The 13,673-nt window shown below is 43.1% G+C and overlaps 1 protein-coding gene across 12 annotated transcripts in view; it reads right to left on the bottom strand.

Moving 5' to 3' along the window:
• The window catches only part of LOC124179413 (bromodomain adjacent to zinc finger domain protein 2B-like), a 117,601-nt gene that overhangs the window by 69,341 nt on the left and 34,587 nt on the right, over positions 1-13,673 (bottom strand). For 4 of the 12 annotated variants that reach the window (XM_046563742.1, XM_046563746.1, XM_046563747.1 and 1 more), the window contains exon 1: positions 9,357-10,860. The exons of 1 other annotated variant lie outside the window; for it this stretch is intronic. The gene's annotated coding sequence lies outside the window, so the exon portion shown is untranslated. Of the gene's footprint in view, positions 1-9,356; positions 10,861-13,673 lie in introns of those variants that run through there. 7 more of the 12 variants (XM_046563748.1, XM_046563751.1, XM_046563752.1 and 4 more) reach the window with 4 other exon arrangements.

Here is a 13,673-nt window from a genome sequence, read left to right as displayed (position 1 = left end):
AACGATAATAAGTACTTATATATATTTTTATGGCCATTATGTGCTGCTTCATTTCTTTTTTTTTTTTTTTTTTGTCGTTTCAATACTTTCGCAATTAAATTTCTACGATCCAAATATCCTTATATCTGGAACACGTATGCAACCATTCAACTTTCGTAGAATGATCTCGAACGGGTCCAAAAACACGACCAAGAAATGCATACATTGAAATACGGATCAAATCGAAAAGCATTTATATCCGTGCATTTTTAATAGCGGATAAACAGCGCTCCGAATGAATCGAATAAACAACTCTGGTAAACAACTTTCGACGTACAAAATAAGGAGTTGCAAAATATATACAATTCGTCCCTGCATCGCGGGACCGAAATTCGTTACTGATTCAGCATTTCTGCAACCGGTTGCGTGACAAATTGAAATTCGTAACTTCGTACAATGATACCTGTAAATAATATTTGTATTCCATTTTAATCCTTCGTCAAATCTGATCGCGCCTGTCGTCAAATACACGAATATTGTTACTTCCGGATGGTGTTATCCCTCTCTCTCTCTCTCGGACAAACGTTAACATGTCAAATGTATTTAAAAACGCGGAGAGAGGGTAGCGAGTGGATATAGTTAGGTTGAGAAAGGTCACGTCGGTTCAGGGTCAGGTTGTAATAGGTTAGTTTAACGACTCGGACAGCCATCCTCTAACTGCCGTTACATACATTTACGTACGTACGCTGGAGAGATAGAATTATGCACGATCCATTGAGTGGAAGAGTTGGACGAAACTGAGATAACATTCTTTTTTAAATTTTACGTTGGGTAATTAATGATCACTGATCGCCGGAGCAGCTCAAAAGTGGAAGAAAAATGTACGCATATTTTGTTTCGACACTTTCCACCGTTCAACAAAAATAAACCTGTTTTAGATAAGCAACGAATCGAGATATTGAACGTATCGAACTATCGAATGAAACCACAATTTCAAAACTTTAGAACGAATTAAGTTTGTCTACGTGAAATGTGAGTACGCTTTCAATCGTTATAACAAATACCTAGCGCCGTAGACAATTTTATAAATCGCGCAGTGAAATAAAAATCTTTCCGAAATTTGCGTCGTTTATACATTAACGTGACAAATTTCTATCGCATGATGCAGATTGGAAAACCGTACAACATTCCACAAAAACCGAGGCGCAAGCTATAAAAAGCTTTCTAATTATTCAAACATATTAGATTCTGACGAATAAGAAAATCCTTTCCGTTGCCATTTTTATCTTGAAATATTTCGAGTAACTTTGTGAACTTACCAAATGGAGTTGCTTCACTTTGTGCACAATATTGGAACTCTGATAACTAGTTGACATTCGTCAACGTTATTATAAAAAAAAACCGAAAAAGACTCTTTGAAGCATAATTCACAAGATTATATTCTGTGAGTGAAAACCGTCATAGGCGTTTACCTCGTTACTTTCTCACTGTATACGTACAGTCACTTAAGAGACAAGTGTATCACCATCTCAGCAACGGCAATATAAAACACGATATAATTCAATCGTGCCGCTGCGACAAAACGAACGTATCCAAAACTCGTACCAAGTGATAAAAGTTGGCATAAATTGCGGGCATCCGTATGCCGAATAAAAAGATAAGAAGCGGGTATCCGTGATTGAAAATATGTGTAAAAGTGAAACAAGCGTGGTTGGTACGTACTTGCCGAGGATCCGGGGTACCAGGGGAACGAACAGGTGAGATAGTCTCTAGGTATACGTACAAGAGAGGAGCTGCAGGGCTGGAAGGCGGGCGCGTTTACAAAACGACGACGACGACGACGACGTCGAGAGAAAACGGGGCCCGCCACGCTACACTCGCTAACTTTAATGGCTGCCTAATTCGGCGAATTTATTGATTCGCAGAGTCGGGTAGGTATACGCGATGAAAGGACCTGGCTGACTCAGCGCTTATGACGAGGATACGCGACCTGCGACTTTCGGGGGGCGGGGATTAAATTGTTGAGAAAAAAAAAAAAAAGTATCAAGAAGACGTAAAAATTGAACAAAACTACCGCATGTCCGAAATTTTATATCCATATGTAAGATATAGGCACGAAACACGTGTAAAGATTGTTTGCAATAAGAGAAATTGTTCCTTTATTCGGTGGATTTTTTAATATATATATATATATATATATATATATATATATATATATATATATATATATATATATATATATTGGAACAAGATCCAAACGTTGGTTTCTGTCAAACTAAATAATCCTCTTGAAGTATACAATTTTTCCACGAGATTAAAGTTCGCAACGTCAAAGTAACTATTCATTTTTAGGAGAAATCATAACTTCGCAAACAACAGGTTTGTCCGATTGTAAAATTGAGTAATCCATCTGCAAACATCAAAGTGTATTCAAATCTTCATTATTAAATTCTCTCAAAGTCGTTCTTCATTTTTGAAACAATGATTTTCGCATCAATATTTCGTTACGTCAACGTTACCAACTTCAAATCCGGTAATTTTAGCTAGCTCAGGTATGAGAATTAACTCCTTGCACGTGATTCCTCCCCATCTGAACAAACGAGCTGAAAATTCTATCTCTCATTGTCAGGATGATTTTCTTTGCGGTAAAAACTAACGATCGGACCTTTTTCTAACAAAAAGTAAAACAATACATACACAGCCGTATATGTATACATTGCATATTGCCGTAATTTGAAGCAGTCTAACCGGTATAATGGGAAGATCAATAAGTGCCAAAACGACGTGGCTGTTACTGTGTATACGTAGCACCATGCGGCATGGAGACAAAGGCGGTGGTCACAGAGGGCTGCGGATACCAAGTGGTTAAAATCATCCGTCAAACATGGTTGCAAGGCTCGCCATAAACCAAAACCCATCGCTCTACGATAGTAGGTACATAGCAAAATCTTTTTCAATCGATCTACAATTATTGACTGTATTTTATGGATGATGATCATGGAGTTTACAAGCATGGTAGAATGTTTTCTAAACGTTGTTAAAATTATTAATGATAATTATTCGAGTTCTTTAACCGTCAGTATCATTTGGAGACCATCACTGTGTTGTGATAGCGATGCCGTAATAGTTCAGAGTGACTTTTGCGAATCGCGATATCACAGACAATCGTTTCCGATATTGATGGATAAGAAAAGTTTAGAATTGAACGTGAAAGGATGATTTCAATCAATACAGACGATTAAAGACTTTGACGTTAATACATAATTGGTAATGAAAGGTGCGAAGTAGAAGAAGATGAATTTTCGAAGGTGTGAAGAAAAATTGGCTCAACAACCGACATATCAATTTTTTCACATCTTGACTTGTAGAGTCCGGTGAAAAAAGGATTTGGATTGTAAACGAGTATTATCAATCGTGAGAGTTGGAGAGAACACAGAATCTCTTACCTAATCGAGCCAAGTTCAATGATGAGATTAAGGTTTGTAATATTAACATGCAGCGATGATTTAAGGAAACAATCGTTTTTCCCAACTTTGGATTACCTGCCTGAAATTCAGTAAACCGTAACATCGCGAGACTTACACCTACTCACATGTTGCAAATTTGACTCTATCAAAATCCTTCCGAAACGACGAAATTTTAATTTTACGGCCGATAGATGTTTCGCGCATTATTGATAATTCAACTACAGCTGTAGTATACTTCACAACCATGAATATATACTCGACGACCAAAGAAGTTGGCCCAAAAGCGTGGCGAAAATGAACGAGAATGAAAATTGAGAGGTATTGTAGTGTTGAAATTATTTTTTCCTCAGGGTGAAACGAATTCGGTACACGGAACGGGCGGAAAATGGAGGAGCTTCATCCAGCCCTCATTCTCCCTTCGACCCGGCTCGACGTATTCGCCCAACCTAACCCAACCCAACCCAATTAACCCTGGGAAATCGATAGCTTTCCAAACCTGCATCTCCTCATCGTTGAAACCGGTCGTAAACGAGTATAAGTACTGGTATATACAAGGTGGGCAGAAAAAAAAAACGAGACCGATTTATAACGTCAATAAAATCTGAACGCGTTGACAGATTTCCAAAAACATTTTTTCCGTCTCGAAAGAGTTGAACATTCTTTAATATTAATTTTTTTCAGTCTCCCAGCAAAGTTTTCAAAGCATGTTTTTCGACAGCTTGTATCTCAACTGCAAATAAAGATTTTCCAGATTTTCAAACGCGTAATAAAACATTCGTTGTTCTACTTTGGAGAGGAACAAAGTTTTCGAAAATCGGTCAACGCGTTTGGATTTCATTCACGCTTCAAATCGGCACCCTGTATATATAAACTTATACGAAGGCGTTCGGCGAAAGTAAAAAAAAAATGTCAAAAAACTTGTACAATCCGCCGTTGAATAAACCGTTCACATTTTTCTCCTTCATTTCTTCATCATTCAGTTTCAGTGTGATTCATATTTATCGATTATCCAGACGATCACTTTCCGAATCGAAGTACACTTTAATTGGCTTTCTATCCTTGCAGCCGGTCGGCTACAAGTCCTCGTCGTCCTCGTGTGTTCGTGTAACCGATTAAATAAGACGAACGTCAAGACGATCGATGCATCGTCGTATAATAAATAAATCACTGTAATAAAATTTCGCATAGCTCGTAAATCAGCGAAACTCGTGCGAGCCTGTGAACGTTGCTCGAAAAACTTTTCAAACCGCGCATAATAACGGCGCATCGATTAAAGTGTAATGAATTTCACATTTCGTTATGTATACCTGGGTACATCACACTTGTACACTTTCACCGGTCATAACGTATTCGGATTGAATGTCAACCGGAATTCGATCGGTTTCGATAATGGCAATGAATCCGCATATTGCCAAGCTTTCGTGGTTCATCTCCGACGACGAGTATAAGATATGTATAGGGATACATACCTACAGATACGCACATGCATGCATATCTCAAATTTAGATGAATTAATACATTCGTGCACTACGCTACTTCGTCTAAGCACATTGGCAAGCAGCCGTATCTTTCAGGTAGTTAAAAATAACTGCAGTCAATTCCGCCTGCGTTGTCAGTCGTCGTTCAAAGTGTGTTAAATAAAACGAGTACACTGTGTCAGAAATACATAGCTAAAAACCAATGTGGATAATTAACTCGTTATTCATCACATTTCTTTTTTTTTTTTTTAATACAAGAGTACTTGAGCCGGTGTACACAGGTAAGCGTGTGTACCGACAAAACGATATTTCGCATGATTATCGTAGTTATACCATTATGCGTACATCAACATGTACATAGTATGCATAGTCTGAAATTAGTAGGAAAGAGAGAAATACGTATAAAAAAATTAAAATAAAAGAAAAAAGATTTTTTAAAAACACACAATCGTTAATTACAGCTCTTTTCGGGAAGATACTACGCGCGTACCTGTTTGTATAATATAATACAGTAGGTTATTATCATAGTACCAGACTCAACAAAACCGGTTAACAAAAGCATACAACACGTTCGTTACTTTATAGATTATAAGTAAACATTACATATTCGATCTCCATACGTGCAAAATAGTAGGAAATTATCATCCTGATTCTCATTAACCGTTAAAAGTGAGTAAAAATAAAATAACGGTATTATCAGAAGGCTTTCAAACTTTTTTTTTCCCCTGATATACACACATGGAAATAAATCACACCTTATAGTTCATAGTAGAAGAATGTTGATCCTATACTAGTATATATTATACATATATTCAGCATCTTTTTACATACGTACATGTTTTTTCTTCCTTTTATTTTCTGCAGCAACGTGCGGCAAAACCGCGTATAATGTCGACGAAAAAAATAAACGAATAGCGAATGACAAGGTGAGCAATTTTCGCGTAAAGGAAAATTGCATTATTTGTCACGGAATATCTCCGTCATAACCTTTGCACCATGATTGCTCAGGTATTTTCAATATCTACCTTTTATCACGAGGTCGCGGGTGATGACCGAGACAAAATAAGCGCCAATTCGTTCATGAGATAATAACACACATGTTCGCCGATTCGTCGGATCAACGAATTGCGGTAAATCCCACGTGATTTAGTAGAAACCACAGGTAATTACAGTTTCAGTAATACATGCTTACTACGCATGTATACGGAAACGCTGAGTATAAAAGCGTGTAATCTAGACTGTAGATTCTAACAGTAAGACGAAGACCGTTAGAAATTCAACCCCTCGTCGATATTTGGAACACGCTGGACTGTCAAATCGTCGCTATTTTCCCTCTATTTATTGTTATTCTTATTCTTATTCTTATTCTTCTTATTATTATTATTGTTATTATTATTAAGGTTGATCGTGAGGGATTTTCATAACACCAATTTCCCTAATGAGAAAAAAAAAAGAAAACTTGGGGTTGAAAAAATTTCAATGAATTATTCATAGTGAAATCCGATTTTGCGTGTATTTTTCCTTCAAGAGTAAACGCACGCACAGAAAAAAAAATAGAAAAAAATAAAATAAAATGTAATTAAAAATAATAGTAATACGTAGGTACAATCGAAAGGATGAATTTACTTTCGAAGAAATTCAGTTCACCGCCGAATTACGTCAGCAATGAGTAGCAGACGTAAAAAGAGGAGAGCCGGATCTCGAATTGAGTCCAAAAGCACTTGGTCTTCGATATAAATCAACGTAGAGGTAGTAATTTTCACATATTACGACAGGCACGCTTGAATTAACGATTGTAACGAAATCCAATACCAAAACGCATATATAATGAAGAGGAACACAAAGATACATCTCCCCTCTAACAAAGTCTCTTCTAAAACGCTAGCAGTTATGTATGAGGCGTTCGCCGCCAATTCACAATCAGTCACTTTTTATTTATCCACTCGGTTCTGTTTCATAATTAGTTAGTACTACTTACAATTAGAGGTACTCTCTGTGAATTTTAAAAATACAACATAAATCGCGTTAAATAGTTCATGGAAAAGAGGAACTCAGATATACGTTGATTCACCTTTCTCGGTAAAATATTCTTTCTACTCGGCAAGAATGTCAAGTTCACGATGCCAATTTTTTTTTATCCTTTCCCAATACATTGTCAAACACCCGATAATATTTAGACGAAATCAAAGGTGTGGCCGTATTGAAGGGATTTTTTTTTTTTTTGCTGAAATCAGCTTTTTTATGCCATCAAAAATAAAACATATAAATGCATTAAATAGTTCATGGAAAAACACAACTTATTCATGTTAAAATATCCTTTTGTGAGACTTCAATCTTCCATGATATACGGGTTTAAAAGAAGAAGAAAAAAAGAGCATTTCAGAAACGAGTAAATTAAAACATTTGAAAAAATTCACAGAAGCTACTTTTAAGTCGTACTACCGTGTAACCAATTATGAAAGGGACCCGAAAGGATGCGTAAAAAAAAAAGGTGGCTGAGCAGTGGAGAACGCCTCGTACATTCATTTGTCAAAATTGCCGAGAAAAATCGTCCAACATTCACCATTTACTCATTCGGTGTATATCGTGTGACACTCTACTGACGATGAGATGCGTCACGGTGAGATCTCGCGAAACCAGAAGGAAAAAAAAAATAATAATACACTCATGTTTAATCTAATCAGACATTGCATTTATATATATATGCGTGGTCTACAGATATAACGTTATATACCATAGTATCCACGGAGGATCGCGTCGGATAATTTCATAGCTGGCGTGACGGAAAAAGAGACTATAGGAACAATATTTTTAAGGCAACGGATCGACCCGCAACTCTGGTCGTAGTCGTTGTCTCGGGGTCTCACGGCGTATAGAGTCGAGGAGAGAAGAGAAGAAGGAGGATGAGGATGAGGATGAGGATGAGGAGAAGGAGACGGAAGGGATCCCGAGAGGGGAATGTAACGCTGACGCGTGTGTGCGCACGGTGCACAAACACACGGGCATCGAGAAGACACGCATGGATCCGTACATCCGTACGTGTCCCGGCTTTCCGAGCCGCGGAACGGGTTTCAGGAAGAATGTCCGTCCGGTTGTCGGCTTTTTAACGCGTGCAGAATCAGACTGAGACGGTGAGGGAAGGCAGCCAGAGGGGAAAGAATCGGTCGTTCGTGTTCGCCGATTCCAATCCGCACCGGCAGCAAGTATCGAACGTACGTAGTTACGCACAACAAACAACACGCGTCACAGCGAAACCGACGACTAATAAAATAAAATTAATACAAGTGGAAACTAAAAGTTTGCCGGGTCTCTCTGTAATCGCATTGCCAAAATTATCCACACCGGTAAACATGAACGATGTCATCGTGTATCGAGTCTGTAAATCGAATTGGTATCTGGTTTGATAAAAAAAAAAAAAAAAAAAAAAAAAATCACACACCGCAGTTATACCTGCGTCCGTAACGGTGTGCATAAATAACACTCCTACAACAATCTCATTTCCACCACCCAGGTAGACATATCTCCAAATTTTTCCTACCTAACACAGATTCCGCGTATTTTTTGCGTGTACTCTCGCTGTTGCCGGCTGCCAGCTCGCCGATCTCACCGGTTAAAAGTTTACCTGTATGTTTTTACGCGGCTGCTATATAGAAGAAGACGAAGACGAAGAAGAAGACGGGGAATGGAACGGAATATGGTGGCGGTGAGGGGCGGGAAGGGAAGGGGAGGAGAGGGGAAGCAGTCCGCGAACGAGACGACCCGACCACTGACCGTTGGGTTGCGTTGATGCGAGTGATATCGAAGGTTCTCCGCCACGCCGGTGTACTTTTATGTAAGCGTACAGGGGGGGGATGAGGGGGATGAGGGGGGACTCGAGCGGGCGAGCTAGCGTAGGTATCATGCGTGTGACATGTACGTACGTGCCTCGAGTGCGGTATAAACGTCGTACTCGTGTGCGTGGTGGACGATGATTTGCGCGTGTGCGAGTTAGCCGAGGAGAGAACTCTGTGAGCCAAGCCCAAGCATGAAAGGTGCGTCACGTACAAAAATATGCGTGGTTGGACACAGCGGCAGAAACGCCGCCGTAAGAGTCACGACAATTATAACGATTCGTATATACCCTGGTTTAACGCTTGTCCGTTAGTTTCACACGTTGCCCGGAATCGTAATATCATCGAAGACGCTCATCCTCCGACAGCGTATCACCGATTATAAAACCACGCGTACGTAGATTACGTGCAACGATACAATTGTCACACGCTGTGAATTACGGGTGAGAAAAAAAAAAAAAGATGTAGGTACTACTCGTGATACACGTCGATAACGGCACAACGTTACAATTGCAATTCATCGTTTCGATCGGCGAAAAATAAAACGCTGACAATAGGTGTACGTAGGATAGAATTCTGATTGTTAAGATGAGAATTTTTACCTGAGTATTCCAACGCCGCTGGCTGGTGTGCTCTCCCCAATGGTCGATCGGTTGGAGTAGCTCTCCGAGCCTCCTGGGGGTCAAGTATGTAGTCACTTCCCTCGGTATGTGTTGATACAACGATATATATATGTCTGTGTGTGTCTGTACGTGTGCTTGTGTGTAATTATTCCTGCACGTAAAGCCGGCTAGTAGTTTAACACGCAACTGTAAATCTATGCAACAATTTCACGTGGTTTACGCAGATACAGAGAGCCGACGGATCGTGAAGCGAAACCGAGCGTATGCAGCGGTGAATCGGTGCTGCAGCAACAGCAGCAACAGCAGCAACGGCGGCAGAAGCAGTCTAAGCTCGAGAGACAGACACACAACTGCTCCTCAGACAGCGGCGGTGGCACCGGGTCCGCGGTTATACTCAACCCAACGACGACGACGACGACACACCAACACGAACTAAACGAGAGTACGAACAACGCACACTTTGGGCTTTCCCACCGAACCGAATATCTCTCTGCAAGCAACCGCTCGCTCGTTCAGCTCGGTACGAAGGGCTTGGCTCGCTCGGCTCGGCTGCGGCTCGTTCCGACTGCGACTGGCTGGCGTTCGTTCCAGATTTCAACGCCTCGCTATAATAAGTGCACGACGACGACGACGACGGCACACGCTGGTTAACGTTGTCCACCGCTGCTAGCTCCGCGTACACGTCACTCCTGGTATAAGTCCGTGCATGTGTGCACGTGTGTATGTATGTAGATGACACAGAAGAAATCGCGTGCCTGCCTGCCCACGGCGTTCCTTCCCCCCTCCGTTATTCCCCGCACGTCTCCTCGGATATTCGAGCTCTCAAGCTGTGGGTATAATATGCGCGAGGAAATTGCTGCGCCGCGCTGGGTCTCGAAACTTGGGTTACCTGGCCGCGAAGGAGGAACGTAGCTCGGCAAACGACGCTCCTTGACGTGACCCAAGTATTATACCTGTGGCTGCCGTATAATACCTTCGGATTTCGAATCCGTCTCTCGCTCGCTCTCTTTCTCTCTCTCTCTCTCTCTCTCTCTCCCCCCTTCTCCCTCTTCCTGTCTTTCCGTTTCTCCAGCTATCTCACAATCGATGCAGTTCGCCAGCTACGTACAACGGACTCTAAACTCGCCTCGGCACCTCGCCGCTATCCACTCCACAGCGATTCTTACACTGCAGCGGCAACGAACAAAGAAGACCTTCTTTTTACGAAGAGGAGCTTTGGAGACTGGCTCGTTCTCTTTCGGTGGATCAACAGCAGCGTTATAGATATATATAAGTGTATGTATATACACTTCTTATAAGCAGCGCGAAGTCATTTAATGACAATGAGTCGGAATCGAGGAGGATCAAACTCGTAGCGCGGCTTCGTAGCGCATAGATAATAATAATCCTTCGGGCGAAAGCCGATTGCCGTGCTGATCGATCAGCTGTTCGGCCTCTGTAGCGTTCTTCCCGCAGCGACACACCGCTCTACCGCAACGTCCTTTGCTTCAAAAATGAGCCTAAATAAACATAAGAAAAGGAAAGCAAAGGAAAAAAAAAAAAAACTGCACAAAACAAGTACGCGATTGTGTATTAAAAAACGAAATACACGCTCTCTCGCCACGTTTGAAAAACGTCAAAACACAGTTTAAACTCGCGCGGCAAACCACGTGGTCACAGACACACGACACACACACACAAACGCGCGCGCGCGCGCGCGAGAAGTTTATCCACGTGCTCGGAGTGTTACGCAACCGTCAACAGCGAGATACACATCGTACTACATACGTGTACACGCGCATACAAACAACGCGCGTGCGGTAGAAAAATTGCCGCTGAGAAAACGAGATTTCTTTGTAATTAATGAAAATTTGGAGTATTATCGTAACCCCGCCGCGGCCGCTCCTCCGCTCGTCGTGTCTCTTCCCGAGCGTTGCATCGCACACGCAAGATGGTCGCTCGCTTGCCTCGCGCTCGGTTCGTACTCGCTTCCCGTCCCCGATCTGCCTTTGCTCGGGCCTCGCTTCCACCGTCGTGCCAGCGGCAGTTGGGCTCTCCTCCCCCTCTACCCCCCCCCCCCCATCGGCCCCATCCCCGCAGCCGTCGTCCCGGGTGTCCCCCCGGGCTCCCCCTGCAGCCGTTTTCCCTTCTCGTTCGGTCTCACCGTAGCTCGGCGCTCGGTGACGGTGAGGGTGACGGTATACGTGTACCTACATCGACTAGGCGGCGTTCGTTCCTTCTCCGAGGTTCGGTTCGTATCGTTGCGTTCGTTCGTTCGTTGGCACGTCGCGTCGACTCGTTGGCTCTCCTCGTCCTCATCGTCGGTCTCGTCACTGCCCCGACGACGCCGTGTGATTTAGGAAGGATTCCGAACCGATGAAAAATTCACGCTGGTTCAACGGTCTTGCGTGAAATATTTTCAACCTCGCGATACGTGCACATACGGGTACTCTTCGACGCTTCAAAGAATCTTTTCATGACGGGATCCTGAGTCGCGGTAGGTTGTACATTGTTGTACATCGTCGTACATTGTAACCTTTGCGATATCGCGCGGTGCGACTTTGACCGATTAACGTACCGATAAACGCGGGACGAGACCGCCGGATACGTTCCAAGTACACGTATGCTGGATCCCCGTGTTCTCGACTGTTATTTGCAATTCGAGACGAAGATTCATCGCTCTTTATATCATGCGCACCCGAAACGATTGCGAGTTACATGTTTATGACAATGTCCGTCACGTCACGCGACTTCGGAATTATGGCATATTCCGTACGACGTTAGAATAGCTGCAGCGGTGATCTGTACAGTAGTAAATATTAAATGCATCGGTGGTTGCGTTCGAGTAACAGCCTGCTAGCCTCAAGCATTCCGGTCGTGTTGGCATTACCATTTAGAGTGGGTAAAGCGTACGGTTAACAATCGCACCGACGCGACGCGCGAGTCGAGCTACGATCTAAATGCCACCTTTACACACCGGCAAGTGTAATTACGGGACTTGTACGCAACGATAAGCCTCAATAACGAAAGATTATCGATGATGCGTACATCGACGACAACAATTTAGACTGAAAGTTGTGCCGCAATCGTTATCTTCGCTCGACTGTTGTACTATGACTAAACTCTCGCCGTGTAGCTTGAGATTCACAGATTCAAATGTGAATGAAATTTATTTATGATATGTGTTTTACATGCCGTTTATTGTTAGCTGTTTTTTCCCCCTTTCTTTCTCCCAATATCCCGACAGACCGTGGCTAGACGGTGTTCACTTTATTAGTGAAATAAACGCAAAGCCGTATTAACAGGGACACTGTCAAGGTCAGTATTTCGTTAATGGCAACGCTGGCCGTGGTTATCTCCTCGACGTTCGTTTGAATTTCGCATTAATAAAGTTGGAACGTGATCGAGCACGTTGAACAAAAGTCCGAGGCTGTAAGCAACACGGGTAAATCCAACGGGAAGAAAAAGTAGACGGAGAAAGAAGGAAAGAGAGAGAGAGAGAGAAAAAGAAAGAAGTAGCCGGCTGAGTGGAAGGAGATGGAAACTACCCATACACTTATCGTTAAGGAGAGAAACTAGTCAAGGCCCTCCGTTCGGCGGAGCGTTCGATTGACCTTCCTTCCCTTCCAACGTGCATCCAACGTTCCAACGATCGCATACTCAAGACTAGCCCGACTCCACGTTTTCTCGCCGCTGCAGGTACGGATCACGTCGAAGTAAAAAAGAATGTTCGCGTCGGTAGCTAAAAAGGCTCGTACCTCGCGGCCGCAACCCGGCTGTAGGTCACGACATGAGAGGGCGAAAGTAACAAGCACGACGGGTGAAGTTCCACGGATACGAGGGGATTCATCTCCGGATTTATCGCGCAGCGTCGATACTAGATCTCGAAATTCAAGAAATAACTCCCAGCAAGCCGAGCCGGTCCGTTCGCAATAAAGGATTCATCGGCCGACCGACGATAATCAATCGAATACCTGAACCGCCTAGTATCGGAGCGCGGCTCCTATGAGTAATAATGCATCGGGAACCAAGTCAACCAAAACTCCCCTCGCATCGCGTAGCGGTTCGATGCCGCAAACTATGGACGGACGGAGTCCGAACTACCCTGCGCCATCCCCGCTCGACCTGAAGGCCCGTATCACCTCGGCTCGTCCCATGCCGTACCTTTTGCTGGGCTCGACTCGGCTAGGCTCGGCTCGGCTTGGTTTGCCCCGGCGGCCTGTCTCCTCCGTTCCGCTTCTCCTCCCTCCCCCGGCGACCCCCTAATACCGATTCCCCTTTGCTTTGGACGGAACGGGCGACTCTGCGCTTCGAGCC

Source organism: Neodiprion fabricii, chromosome 4, assembly GCF_021155785.1.
Source record: "Neodiprion fabricii isolate iyNeoFabr1 chromosome 4, iyNeoFabr1.1, whole genome shotgun sequence".
Classification (NCBI taxonomy): domain Eukaryota; kingdom Metazoa; phylum Arthropoda; class Insecta; order Hymenoptera; family Diprionidae; genus Neodiprion; species Neodiprion fabricii.
This window is presented reverse-complemented; position numbering and strand designations above follow the sequence as displayed.